We start from the raw sequence: 15,283 nt of genomic DNA, 5'->3' as shown, positions 1-15,283 counted from the left end.
CATGCAAGCCTTTTATTGGGAACTGGGGCTACTGTATTTATTAAGGAAAGAGCAAGAGGCTGGAGCTGTTAGGAGGTTAGTGGTATTGCATGCAAACAATTTATTGGGAACTGGGGCTAATGTATTTATTGAGGAAAGAGCAAGAGGCTGGAGCTGCTAGGAGGTTAGTGGTATCACATGCAAGCAATTTATTGGGAACTGGGGCTGCTATATTTATTGAGGAAAGATCAAGAGGCTGGAGTGGCTAGGATGTTAGTGGTATCGCATGCAAGCAATTTATTGGGAACTGGGGCTGCTATATTTATTGAGGAAAGATCAAGAGGCTGGAGTGGCTAGGATGTTAGTAGTATCGCATGCATGACATTTATTGGGAACTGGGGCTAATGTATTTATTGAGGAAAGATCAAGAAGCTGGAGTGGCTAGGATGTTAGTGGTATCGCATGCAAGCCATTTATTGGGATCTGGGGCTACTGTATTTATTGAGGAAAGAGCAAGAGGCTGGAGCTGCTAGGAGGTTAGTGGTATTGCATGCAAGCCATTTATTGGGAACTGGGGCTAATGTATTTATTGAGGAAAGATCAAGAGCCTGGAGCTGCTAGGAGGTTAGTGGTATCACATGCAAGCCATTTATTAGGAACTGGGGCTACTGTATTTATTGAGGAAAGAGCAAGAGGCTGGAGCTGCTAGGAGGTTAGTGGTATCACATGCAAGCCATTTATTAGGAACTGGGGCTACTGTATTTATTGAGGAAAGATCAAGAGGCTGGAGTGGCTAGGAGCTTAGTGGTGACTTGTGGAACAGGAAGTCCCTGAAGAGCAGCTGCACACATGTGAATGCTGTTCCCTTCCTCCGGTGATCAAATACATGCAAAACGTTGTGGGGAGGGTGTTGTGAATTGGGGATTGATACAAACAAATATCTACCATCTTCCATATAAACTGCATGGCAGAGGGACTGCTTCACTCTGGTCTGATCTGGGCAAGCGGAGATACAAGACAGATCCTCTGCCTTTGGTCAGTAGCTCTCTTCCCCTCGATCCATCACTATGTTTGTCTCTCTTTCTTTGTCTCTTTCTCCCTCTCGCGCTCTCTCTGCCACCTTATGGCAAAAGAAAGTGAAAAAGGAAGAGTACCTCCCCTGAGACAATGCGAAAGTACAGACCTATACTCATGCAGTGCAAATTAAGGTGTACCACTTCATCAGTCTTCTCATTAAAATCTAGCTTGCCATTGCACGTTTCATGTGTCACATGCACTTTGTTAAGACAGAATTACGAAGTATGTCGGTTTACTGCCAAGACGAAATTCATGCAAGGTATCACTCGTTCAATCAATAAACAGCTGTGACATACTGACAAAGCGCACCAGGCGATCTATGTCACAAAGCACAGAAACACCACAGCCACTTAGGAAAAAATGAACTTAAAAGAAATTAATTCATATGGTGAAACTAAACATTGCAAGAGATATCTTACCATGTCAATAATGTCATTCTACAATCATGCACAGTTTTCATGAACGTGTTTTGTTTATTAAAAAAAGGCTCTACCTGATAAGCAACAAAAATCAAAACAAATGACATTCAACTGAATTTCATTTAATGTTTTATTTGTACATATATTCTATTCCTTTATTTCTTTGTTTTCCCTTTTCCCTTTCTTTCATTTCGTTGTTTTGCTTTTCTTTCGCCCCCGTTTACTCTAGTTTCTTCTCTTCTCACGTACACATAGGATCTAACACATGTTCATACATGCCAACATGACCCATTCCATTTGGTTGATGCTAGTCTAGTGCTGGCTTTAACTATGCATTCTGGGACTTGTAGTCTGGATATAACCATGATAAAACCCGGACCAAACTTTCTTGCCACCCGTTGGTAATGAGTGGAGTCTGGAAACTGCCACCTTCCCTCATATCCCAATACACAGGTCTTTGTTGGGGTAGAGTGTATCTGTGACAGAGAGAGACAGTGGGGAGGAAGAGGAGGGAGAGATGGAGAGGGAGGATAAGGGGAAAGAGGAGGGTGGAGGGAGGGGGAGGGAAGAGAGAGATGAAATGAAGACTGCTCTGCAGGTGTACAAGGAGGAGGAGTGCTTTCTAAACTTCTACTCATCCCAACCCTTCTACTAAATCATCAATGATCTCCATAATAAAGATGACACAGAGACAACATGAATGGTATACCTACTTACCTTTTTATGGTAGCATTGACCGAGGGCAAGTTCTATTTTGGATATAGATTTTTATTAATAAAAACCCAGTTGGAAAAATGCCTCTCTACCCCTAAAGATAAGAGGGGTTTCCCTACCTCAAAGGAAACTAGTGAAAGTGTCAGCAAGTCAGAAATGAAAAGGTCTCCGTGTCTGTCCCAGCACCTACTTCTGTCTCTAACACTAGTCATCTAAGATCATTTTTGCAGGGATGATCTCTTAAAGTAAAAATTGTTCTTTGTGTTTTGAAGCAACCGAAAAGTTCCCAGTTTTGCTGGTAGTAAAAAGTGAATTAAAATAGTGTACCTAAATATAGGATTTCAAATCTAGGGTCGTGCTCCTTTCCCCTAGACTTCTTCTTATCCCATGTTGCTGGATAACTGCCAGGGAACTGTTTTTTAGCTTTGCAGTTCTTATATCTTGTGATATGATATGATAGGTTATTTATAACGCGCTTAATACCCAGAGGTTTCTAAGCGCGGACCCGGGGATCAAACCTGTGTTGCTCCATGTCGTCTTGCTTCCAAGGCGAACACATTGCCGCTGAGCTATCCTCTCGAGAGCCAAGCTATCCGCACGCTCCACTACCAAGTATAGTATCCCAATCTATGGTTGTATAGGGTTGTGAACTTTCCTTTTGTCAGTTTCAGGGCTCTTGACCCTCTTGCTCTCAACTTCTCATATGGGTGCAAGTCCCAGACTTGCAATAACTTGTTTCATTCCCTTGTCAAGCCAGTATTCTGTAATGAACTGTTATTCTTTCCCTCACAGGGTCCCAGACCCTCTTTCACTTTAAACTTTGGGCTTTCACATGGGTACGGGTCCCAGACTCGCACTGCAGTGTACTATTTGCTTAGTTTACTTCCTTGCCAAACATACACTTCCTACTTTCCTTCTTTTATTCTCAGGGTCCAAGACCTTTTTGTTCTTGCTCTCTTATTTGGATGCACGTCCCAGACTCACACTCTTGAGTGGTACCCTCGTGGTTCACTCTTTTGCCAAGTATATAGCTTTTCTTCTATTGGCCTCAGGGTCCCAGATCCTATCATTCTTCAAGGTCCCAAATCCTCTTACTTCCGTTGTATCTGCTTGGTTCACTCGCCTAACAAGTATTCAACTGTCTCTCATTCGCTTCAGGGTCCCAGACCTTCTCTTTTGGGTGCGGGTCCCAGACTTGCACTGTTGCGTTGTATCCACTTGGTTCACTCTCTTCCCATGTATACAACTGTCTCTCATTCACTTTAGGGTCCCAGACCCTCCCAGGCTTGCTAGGCTAATTCTGCTTAATGCACCTCATCTCCGCATGTCCTTGTCGACCATCTTGTAACCTGGTCCTACACACTCTAATGTTGTTATTGCACAGTCTGTATTATATACTTTGCCATGTTGTAACTGTCTCTAAGTCTCCGGCGCCCGGTTACCCCAGGGTTCTGTGCGCGTTACAAATAAAGAAACTAAACTAAACTAAAATAGGCTCATTCACATGCCAAGTATACAACTGTCTCTTACTCGCTTCAGGGTCCCAGACCCTCTCTTCACCGTTCCTGAGCTCCCCCAGTTCCTCTCCCGGACCTCTCACAGATCCCAGGCAACCCATGTACCTGTTTGCTTCCTTCTCGATGCGACCGGCGGTTCCTGGGAAGCTGAATACCGCCTGGAGGCTCTGGTAGTGTTTGGATGTACAGCAGAGTATGCAGCAGCTCTGCAGTGGCTCTGCAGACTGAGGACTTCCTCCAGCTGCATGATCTGACTACTCCGTGCTTCACGGGGTCCTGCAGATCGCGTCCACTGCTTCCGGGCACGGCTCCCGCTATTCCTCTTTGGGGGACGGCTCTCTCCCTCTTGCATCTCTCCTGCAGATCAGTTTGAGCTTGAGCTTGAACTGCCTTCGCATTCACACATCCGACTGATGTACTGCTTAGGGTCAATCACTAGCCTTTGGAAACTAGAACGCTCATTCTGCTTCTTGCGAGTGATCTTTGTATTCACGGCCATCATCTTCGTCATAGTACGAGCTTTAAAGCTACATGCAGAATAGGTTGTATATCAGGGTTTTCAGCATTGTCATGTAGATTAGGTGGACTGAGTTGACAACAAAATATATTGGGCCTCATTACGACCCAGGCGGTAGAGTGATAACGGCGCCTGTAGAGCTGCCGGTGCCGTTATCACTCTACTGCCTCATTACGAGGTCTGCTCGCGGGTGCCGCCAAGGACATCTGGTCAGACCAGGCGACCTTAGCAGCACCCGCGAGCAGACCAGGATGCTAACAACGGACCCGTTTAAAAAAAGGGTCCATTGTTAGCATCCTCCCCATTCCCATTGAGCCCTATGGGGGCTTGAATGGGAATGGGGATGTACCGGGTCCGGGTCCCGGAGAAAGGGAATTACCGGGCCCGCACAAGTCAGAATGTCCCGGTAATTCACTATTTCTGGGACCCGGACCCGGTACCCGGTCTGGGGGTAGCCATGCCGGTGGAAAATACAGTCTTCAGACTAATGTTAAAGCGAATAAAGGAAAGTTGAAAGAATATAGAAGGCTCACAGTACTAATACCCTTGTAATTTTTAGAGGAATCCGTGATGCAATTCGTAGACATAGAGGAAAGTCCTCTGAGCTGTAAGAGACAGGAATAGAAGGTAAGGTTCTAGCGATTGCTCGCGAGATCTATGTGCTGAAGCAAGTGGCTTCCTACCTTTCGGCTTTGTCTGTGGAGTGGATTCGTGTTTGCGGCTGGTTTCTGAAGTATCGGGCAAGTTTGTGTTGATAGAAGCGACCTTGTGATAGTGGCTTGCAGATGAGCAGAGTTGTATTCTGGAATTCTAAAGACAAGGAGTCCTACTAAATCTATATTTTGTTCAAATATGACAATGGTATTTTTATGATAAACCTTTGTACCCTTTCCTGAATGTAATCGGAATGGCAACGGGAATGAAGATCAAGCAGGAATCGCGGTTTTCGTCTATAAGAGAAAGAATTTTAGTCAAAGCTTCCCCAACTAGCGTAAACGCTGTATGATACTCAAGATTCTAGTACCATTGCCGGGTAACGAAGTAGCGTTCCCGGAAGGCTGGACCCTTGATTCGATCGCAGATTTCGTTGTTGCCGAGTAACGAGGTAGCGTTCCCGAACGACTGGACCCTCGATTCTGTCATCAGGAGTCGGAAATCGATGCAATATTTCTGTATTGGGAATAGGAAAGTTAGAGTGAGATCCAACATAGAGGATAGTACAGAAGATAGAAGCCTGGGTTCGTACTCACTGAGCATTGGAGTAAAGTTGTAGTGACGCAAGGACAGCTAGGCTTCCAGGTCTGATAACAGAATCCGTCTGCTGCTGAGGGCGGAGTCCCAAACGGAAGACAATTTAGACTAGCAAGTGAATGGCATTCCCAGACGCCATTTTAGGAGTATAACACAAAGACACCCGATCTGATTCCAACGCTGCCAACGCTGCCAAATGGACCAGGAGACCCTCAGATTACTAACACTTTAGCACATGCGAAAACGACGAGTCAGTTACCACCATTTTGTGCTAATCCTATCTGTTGATCCATCTCCCTAAGTTCAAGTGCCCTTGTGGCACTAATTTAGATCACCCGCCCCTTGAGCTGACATCACTAGGTGCTCACCATGGGTTCCACCTATTTTAATGACATTAGTGGGCAGTGTAGCTAAACGTACCATGTCATCACCAATGTCATAACGTTATATAACGCAGAACCAGGAACATAAACACTCCTATCCACAAACAGACATTTCTTTTAACAAAAATGATAAAAACTGTTTATTTTGAAGAAAACAGCAATAGTCGGGAGCATAACAAGTCCTTTAAATTTTGACATAACGCATCAAAAGAGGTAATTAAGTCCACAAAAACATGGTTAACTTTTTCCAATAGAGGTTATAGAGTGATCTTATAATGCTGATTCTGTTCATCGATCAATTAATCTCAGTCTTTGCATTCTTCACATAGCATTTTTATGTTCCATTGCTGATTTCTAATCGACACACATGGTGTTCCATTACACCGAAGAAATTAGTGGCTTACATTTCAAATGTAACACTTTTACATCCACACTTGTTCAGAACCTTTAGGCTGCCATGTTGCTCCTAATAACAGCAAATGCAAAAGGAGAGATTGGTGTCTGGCGATCATCCCAGATAATGGTTATCACAGATGCGTTGTTGATGATTATTGTCCAATTGCGGTTAAGGAAGCCATCGACTGATAAACTGTACCCATGACAGGCGCACATCGGTATATGGAAAATCAAGAATGTAAATATATATTTCAGTACCCAATTTATAATTGTATATACACAGTACATATCTATCATTTGCGCCAAATTGAATAATAATCTGTCACAGCGTTAATCATGTAGCATACATCACACTTGCCATCCTCACTTGCATAAATATTATTTAAAACTTTACTTACATTGTGTCTTGTGTTTCCATTCTCCCTATGTGACGGATGACCAACTGCTTCAAAAAACAGATCTAAGTAATAGAACCATAACATTCCTATGTAAGCTTTCAATATAGTGAATCCTATCACTTCTTTGTGGATGTTTGGCACATTCTGGCCACATTTGTAGTGCGGTGGATTCAAGGACACATAACAATGTGACCCTTCATTCAACGTTCACAGTGTGTTGGAGGGAGTTTGCTTTGGGAACACATTTCACAAAATGAAACAATATGAATGGCAAGTTGTACAGTGAGAAACAACAAAATATTTCAAGTATCCCACATATGAAAATATATCTACTTCCATTTTAATGTTATCAATTTACCTAGTCCCACAAGATTTACGTATTATTTCAAAGATAACCTTAGACGAGGTGCTATTCTTTAAAAATGCAATGACCGAAAAAATAGAAAAAAATAGTGTAAGGTGTTTTTTTGGCCAAAGTGGGCTTTTCTTTTCTGAAATAAACAGAATTCGAATACAAAAAAGGTAGGTAAATATTTAGAGATGGTGCAGATGGACTGGGAAGTGAGGGGCGAGGGCCAATTTCACAAGACACTGGGTGGACTGTTGCAGCCAGGGAACAGGTGCAACGAGCAACAATAAAAAGAAAAGAAATTGACATCACTAAAATTCCAACATGCCTTGAATGAGTGGAGTTCTGAAAGGCTCACTGGCTTCTGTGTATATCTATTCCAGCAATCATATTGATTTCTAGTTTGATGCATGCACGCCTGGTTGTCCTCCACACGTGGGCCTCCACAGTAAGATGTAAATGTGCAAAGGCCACAGGCGCATGTTCATAGTGCACATTGGCAAGACATATTCCTTCACTTGTTATTTCAATGTTGGCTAACACTGTGGCACTTAAACCTTTTGTCTATTGATATCTTCAGCCACTTTTCATGATTCCTACTTTCAAGCGAGGTTAGACTTCATTTATTCTATTTATTTATTTAAAAGCGCCTATAAAAAACAGTGTTTCAAGGTGCCACAAGACAAAAAAGGGGGGGCAGGTAAGAAAAAAGAACACTAACGGCCCTACTAGGATTTGTGTCATTTGGATCATGCAAGAGCCGTAACAAGAAGTGCAGGGGAGTGGGAGTGGGAAGGGCGGAGGTGTAGTTCGGGGCAGATGGGAAAATGCTAGGGTGGGCGTGAGGTTCAGGGCACGAGTAGTTAAACATGTGCAGGGGGAGGAATTGGAGGGGGGGAAGAGGGCCAATGGGGCTAGGCAAGTGCTAATGAGAGGCCAGGTAGGCAAGTGCCTGGGGAAGCAGGGAGTGGGAACCAAATGCAAAGCTCAAGGATGGGGGTGGACCAGGCTCGGTAGGGATGCACACCACGCCAGGCTTGTCAGGCGAATGGGGCCTGTAAGGGCAGCTGCAGGTTGTGGGGGAGCAGGAAGACAGTGTGCTGGGGTGAACTGGGCATGGAGAGCCTGGTGCCCTCTGGAGCTCAGAAGGGACCAGGCAGCCCAGCAATGGGACAGATGGGGGCATTGGTAGGGGGGAGGGAATGAAGAAGAGATCAGTTGAGTCTTGAGAATGTTCCAGAACTTAAGGAGATCAGGCCGAAGCCTGAGAGGGGCAGGGAAACCATTACAGAGGGATGCTTCTGCCGATGCAAAACTACCCCAAACTCTCTGCTTAGAATAGCATCTGATCTGCAGAGAATTTCAGCTAGATGACCGAAGGTCTCTAAGAGGTAGGTATTTAGGGAAAGAGTCAGATGTTGTGGGGTCCCTGGTCCCAGAAAGCCTTGTGGATGATGCAGAGGGACTTGAACTTGATCCTTGCAGCCACAGGGAGCTAGTTGAGAAATGTTTGTGCTTGGGAGATGTGGTCCCTGGGCTTGAGGCAAAGGATAAGTCTTGCAGTCCTATTCTGGATTAGTTGAAGGGGGCGAAAGGAGAATTCAGGCAGATTGAGGAAGAGGTTGTTGCAGTAGTCCAGCCTGGAGAGGACCAGAGCTCTAGAGACATTGAGTTTCTGTATATCTGCTGCTCCAATTTTCTTCTTCTTCTATTTTATAGCATTACATTATTTTATAGCATTACATTAGTTGGCCTGGGGGAGCAAAAAGTAGTTCCTGGTGACTGTTAGTTTTAAGCTTACCAGTCTCTTCTACATTTGATTTGATTTGAGCCACATCCTTGAAATAATCAGACTGACATTTATTGTTCTAATATAAATCAATTATTTGGATGGTAATAAATACACAAATCAAAGAAAAACAGTAATAATTTGTAGGCCTCTCTAGTGACATTACTTCACAAACAGTAATTAATTAAAAATACATTATTTAATAATTACATCGCAAGTAACATACTACTCCATTTATTGTACAATGATAACAGTTTCCAAACAATGTACACACCATTGTTACTGGCTTTGTTAAACATATGAAGAGGGCCACACACCATTTGAATCTTGAGGTCAACCTTTCAACAAGTTCAAATTTAGGAGGGAAAACCTTTTATGTGAAGTTCTGTGGCACAGACTGGGAACTGGAAACAAATTCTGGAGCTACTCTATGAGTTTGCACGGTCAGCACATCCAATGTCAGATCTTTCACAAATTCAAAAATCTATCTGCTGGAAGATTGGCTTTGCAACCCACTGTTTGCTTCTTTTGGTAAACTCCTTGTTGTAATGAGGCATCGCGAAAATTCCTGCAGTTTTTGCTTTTTCCCTTCCAGCGTTCTTGTGTGCAAGTACAGCCAGTCTTGTTCTGGCCTCCATACTGTCTATGCCAAAATGCAACCTTTCAGGCCTGTACTTTAGGCACATATTATGGAACATCTCCAAATCCCCAGTGTGGCAGAACTTGAAGAGTACCCTCATGTCTCTTGAATGTGTTTTGTCGTACACACTCTTGTCAAGTGCTGTGTGAGGAGGGGAGCCTGGAACCAAGTACCTTATCTTATGCTCCTGCTCCTTGCTCAATGATCCATGTGCACAATCAATGCCTGTCAGTAGCTATCAGGTCTAGTTGCATTCCTCTGGATTGCAGAAGTTGAATGGTTTTATCAAACCATATTTTTCCATGGCAACAGGTGATGTACATTCAGATACTTGCACAATGACTGAACTCTCTATTTCTTTGGTTTCCATGTCTTGGAAGTAGTAAGTGCAGTATTTAGCAGAAAAACCTAGACTGCCACACTGTCCATCACCAGCAAGCCAGAGCAGTTTGCCAGCAAGAGCATTGCCCATTGACAACTGTTCGCTTTTCCATGCCTGGCTTATAGCAGGGAACAAGAAATCCTTCTGATATCTGTAGTATTGTGTCTTTGAAAGGAATCTGAGTCCCACAAAGTTAGAAAAACCTGAAATTGTGCTGTATGTTGGCTCTCCACAAATACTCCTATGCAATTTATGATCACATTTAATCATTTTCATAATCTGTATCAGGCAGCAGTTGAACACAATGGGCCTCATTATAAGTTTGCTGGTCCCGTGGTAATGGCTCTGGTAAGCTGCCGGCACCATTACCAGCAGACTGGCAAACTACGAGTTGTGCTCGCGGGTACCTTTCTGCCAGCCAGGACTGACCTGGCGGGCTGAGCATCACCTACGAGCACAACTCGTCGGATGCGCTGGCACCATTCGTGAATGGTGCCGGTGCATCTGACCTCCCCATTGCCATTGAGCCCTAGGGGGCTCAACTGGGAATGGGGAGTAATGAATACCGGCACCCGGCAATGGGGACGGGCCGGGTCCGCCGGGGTTGGAATGGCCCTGTATGTCCCCATTGCCGGGTACTAGTAATTTCACGAGTTTGGCAGCAGCCGTGCTGGTTTAACCAGCACGGCTACCGCCAAACTCGTAATGAGGCCCAATGTATTTTGGTTCATTTAATAGCCAATCGTCCAGAAGTACAGTGGTTTGTTAATCCATGGTGGTGGACAAGTACTCAACGCTAGGAAGAGCAAATTCCACATCACCAGCACAATCATCAGTAGTAGCAAAGATGCTCTGGTTATTTCGGTGTGTGACATTTCTAATTTGTCCACATGTATTGGGGAAACAGGTAACATTTTCTGTTTCTTAGATAGCATTTTTCTTTTAGAGGGGGTGGATTGTGTGAGCAGTGCTGCAATTCTTCTGTGTTGTCTGTTTCTTCTGGGTGACGTTGCGTGCTATAACAATGATCCAGGGTTACTTTTCATGGGTCAATCCTGACATTCAATTCAAATTCCAGCCACTGGACATCTGCATTACGACTCTGAATCTTGCTGAGCTTCAAACTGTAGCTGCTCCTAAGTGACAACAGTTTGGCAAGCAACATCATTAATTTGTATAGTTGTCCAAGCCTTTATGCTCCTCGTCTTCCTAGGCATCTAATCAAAGAGAATAAAAACATGCTTAATTTATAGCACACATACAGAATATATGAATTAAAACATGAACATATAAGATCAATGAAATAACTGATAACCCACGTTTAAAAAAAACATTTTTATGTACCCTTGTTTTATGAATTTTCCTTGAAACAGTCACATTGGATTTGCCGACCACCAGACCAGGCTGAAAAACAGCATTTTTAAATTGTACAAACCTTGAAATGTGCTCTTCACCTTAAAGAACATTATATACATATATAATAAAATGTCACTATGGAAAACATTAAAACATGTTAAATATGACATCACAGTTAAAAGTGAAGATAACTGATATTTTGTATCTTATGTGTACCTCTTGTCCATGTGTCTCTTCAATTTCGACCACTTCAGTAATACATTCCTTGTACATAACAAACTCAAAGAACATTGATTACGTTGTTAAACAATTCAATATTAAAATCTTTGATCTAACAAAGTAGAAAGTAGAATTAAATCACAATATCAGTTAAACTATGTAAAAAGATATGGTTAATCATCTGATTAAAAGTTTTAAATTAGTATTGACATATAGTTGAACACTGTGTACATGTAACATTTTAAAAGACATTGTTGAAAGCTGTACTTGAAAGAAAAAGGAGTTGGTGAGAGATCATCCTGCCAAACATATTGATTAAATTGTGGTCACTTTAATGCGTTGTAATGTTATTTTGTTTCACCGATTCCAGTTTTCGCTAAGCAGCTTACAGTCTATAAACAAAAACATACACCATTCATATAGTGAACGGATCTATGTTATTCAGTGACAAATTACATTTTTCTGAAGGTTTACTTTAACTGTTGCATGTGTTTCTGTGATAAATATATCAAGGTTGTTGATCTAATGCCTTACAATTTGCTGACAGTATTGCAAATTATCAAAAAGATAAGTTACCTTACATGTAAAAAAGATATTGTTAATCAATAACTATTAGTATAAATCAATAAATTATCACTTCTCATACCTCATCCTCCAGACCGGTTGCAGTAGACGAATAGTACGTTGTTGAAGTTCCAGGCTCCGCCTATATAACAGTAATTGTAATAATAAATATGTAACATCAACAACAAAAAGAATTACATGTAAAAGATGGTTGCCACGACAAGGAAGCTTTAGGCTAATATTATACGTAACAATAATCAATATGTTTTAAGATGAAGTTGAACAAATTCCTATTTTGTGTAGTCGTATCTGAAGGAATATTCAAAAAAATAACTTGAAATATGAGGGCATCACAGTCCTTTAATCGATGTGTATATTCATACAATTGTTCAATAGAAAATGGATATTAGTATTGTAATTTAGACAACGATAAAAAAGGTTTGTGTGCAAGTTGCTTGGCCTCAATGTTAGGATGTTGAACGTGTCTCTGGTTGCTCCATGGTAACGGTGGTAACGGCCTGTAATTCCATCAGTGCATTCTATGTAAACACAGACATGTTAATTTCCTTTTAAATTACCTATTTTTAAAGGATGCAATGTGAGTGTGTGTTTGCAAAGGCTCCCATTGCACTGAACTATATGGGTATCTCTAAAGTAGGCATACACAAAGTAATTGAAAGTTCAAAATGTACAAAGCACAGTAGATCTTGTCATCAAGGAAACTTGTGTAATAAAATAATAATGGAAATATTCCCCAAAAACTGAAAACCATTCATTCTGTTAACTGTTCACAGACTATTTCAATATATTGAGTGGTCATTTATAAGACATATTACACAGGCACATTTTGAAAATGGTAAAATACATTAAAAAGATTCACTGTCCACTACTCACCTGGGTCAGCGTGTGCTGAAATTAATTTGGAACTGCATTGGGAAGCAATTTGAGAAGGATTCTGCTGCAACACTTTTTTAGTGTACTGTGATTGTTCGTACATATCATCTGAGAAATACATGCTGCAGTCATGGAATAGATTGCCCCTCACGTCATGCAAGACATCCTTGGCTCTGCTTTCAATTTCAGACACTGGAAACCCGCAGCTCAAGAGCCATTGTTTTTATAAAATGTAAATGCTTTGGAAATACATGCAGGTCTGTACTTTGACTTTTAGCATGGCTGTTATTAGTGGAACCCAAAATGATACAAGAAGCCATTGCTGGATTGTCTCTATGATCTGTTAAATAAATATAAATAAATATTATTATTAATAAAGTATCAGTGAGTAAATAAAAGATCATGTTGCTTTGATAATTACAAAAATTACTTTACAAAAAATGGCACCTAAAGCAAACATGCATTGAAAACATGCCCTACTAAAGATTACATTTGGAAACAATAGTCTGTAATGTTATGTGGTAATTACAGAGATACAAATGTGTAGGACGGTTCATAATGGTGTAGACGTTTTGGGGGTAATTCATGGAATAAATGTGCGCTGACATTTGTGGCACAAGCTGGCACAAGCGTGAAAAAGCCGACACACGTGTGCAAATCGCTTGCGTGTAATTCATGGAAGGCCCTGCACGTGTTATCCCTGGGATGTGTGCCAAATCCATGCGTAGCGCACATGGGCGCACACGTCACTGCAACATCCCGAACGCTGTGCGCGACGCAAACAGCGAAAGCGCACAACCTTAGTGCACACACCAAAAAGGAGGCAGAACACAGGGCGGAACACGCGGAATGGGGAACAACGTGTGAAAATAAGGGCGTAACTGGGGAAGTACTGCTGTGAAATACACAGAGCACACACACGCCCACGAACTACACGTATTCATGGAATCGAATAGGGGAAACACATGCACGCCAAAAGACACGCACATGCCTAAACACGTCCACCACCCAAAGGCAGGCGGAAGCGTCCCCGTGCAGTATAAAAGGGCGCACAAACAACAAAGCACGTATATACAGCTACGATGAATGTCCCATTCTGTGGACCCTTAGGAGAAATGATGTGTCACGCAATGCTCAGGCATCCCAAAAAAGCAAGAAAAAGAGATATGCGACCCCTATAGCCCACGTGTGTGTAAAAAAAACACACGCAGTACACTGTGGCAGCCAGGAACACAAAAAAATGCGTATGCGATCAACACGCAGGCTAGTATGCCAGAAAAAAAGGAATACATGACAAACAGGGACACCCGCAGTAGGAAAAATAGCATGTGCGACGCACCGTCTGCCTTGCGTGTAGAAGAAGAACGCTTAGCCAACACCCACGTCAAAAGAAGTATGCACTGTAGCCGCTGTGAAGTAATCGCGTGTGAACCCCAACGTCTGGAAAACACACGCACCGTGTTCCACAAAAAGCATGTACAGAGCGATGGAAACCCACGTGGGACTTTCAACCCATGCCGAGGGAAACGCCCGTTCGCACGTTACGTCACCTACACGCTTACGCGCTAAGGGCCTTTCCTCGGAATTCACACAAACGTGCTGTTTTTCACATGCCCAATCACTCTTTATCAAGCTGGCCACGCGACAACACACAGAAGCCCATGCTCCTGCCCAGAAGGCCAAAGTACTGCCCCCAGAGCCCCAAGCAGCCTCCCACGATCTATCTGCTGCTGCCTGCCTGCCTGCTGCCACCGTGCCCTGCCATTTGGTGCCTGCACGTATGCCATCTACAGGGGTCCAGTTGCTGTGACCACCCCTGCTGGAACAGAAGACACCCGACTGGTGTTCCATCACTCCACAGCCCAGCCCCAGGACCCAGTTGCCCACCCACACCTGCCTTGGGGGTTGCCATGTCCGACACAACACCTTCCGGCACCAGTGGCAACCCTCCAGCAGAGAGGCAGAGGGCTACCAGCTTCAGTGAAAAGGAAGTTGGTATCCTGGATGAGCAAGTTCTGGGGCATTATGATGCCCTCTTCACACCATCGCACACCGACAAGGAAGGACGGAAGAGGATCTGGAAGGACATAGTGGGTGCCATCAACACGGAGGGGATGGCACCCTACGACATCAAACACATCCAGAAGCGCTGGGAGGACACGTCCAGGACCCTCAAGAAGGCCTGGCGCCTCTTGGAAGCAGCGGATGCAGTGGGGCGCCAGGTCTATTTTACAACCCAGCAGATGAGGGTCCTGGAGCACATTCACCCAGTGCTTCTCCACCAGATCCTCAGGATGCAGACCCGTTTGGAGTCGAGCGGTAAGTGGCCATGCATTCACGTTTAAAAAAGGGCATGTTACAGTGTGCTGGTAGTTAGCTACTTGGTTGCATGAGTGACATGGGTCATGTCTGGATGTGTGTGTGCAGGCACATGATGGT

This window comes from Ambystoma mexicanum, chromosome 2p, assembly GCF_040938575.1.
Source record: "Ambystoma mexicanum isolate Mex_15411 chromosome 2p, UKY_AmexF1_1, whole genome shotgun sequence".
In the NCBI taxonomy this organism is placed as follows: domain Eukaryota; kingdom Metazoa; phylum Chordata; class Amphibia; order Caudata; family Ambystomatidae; genus Ambystoma; species Ambystoma mexicanum.
The sequence above is the reverse complement of the archived record's forward strand: the minus strand, read 5'-3'. Positions refer to the sequence as shown.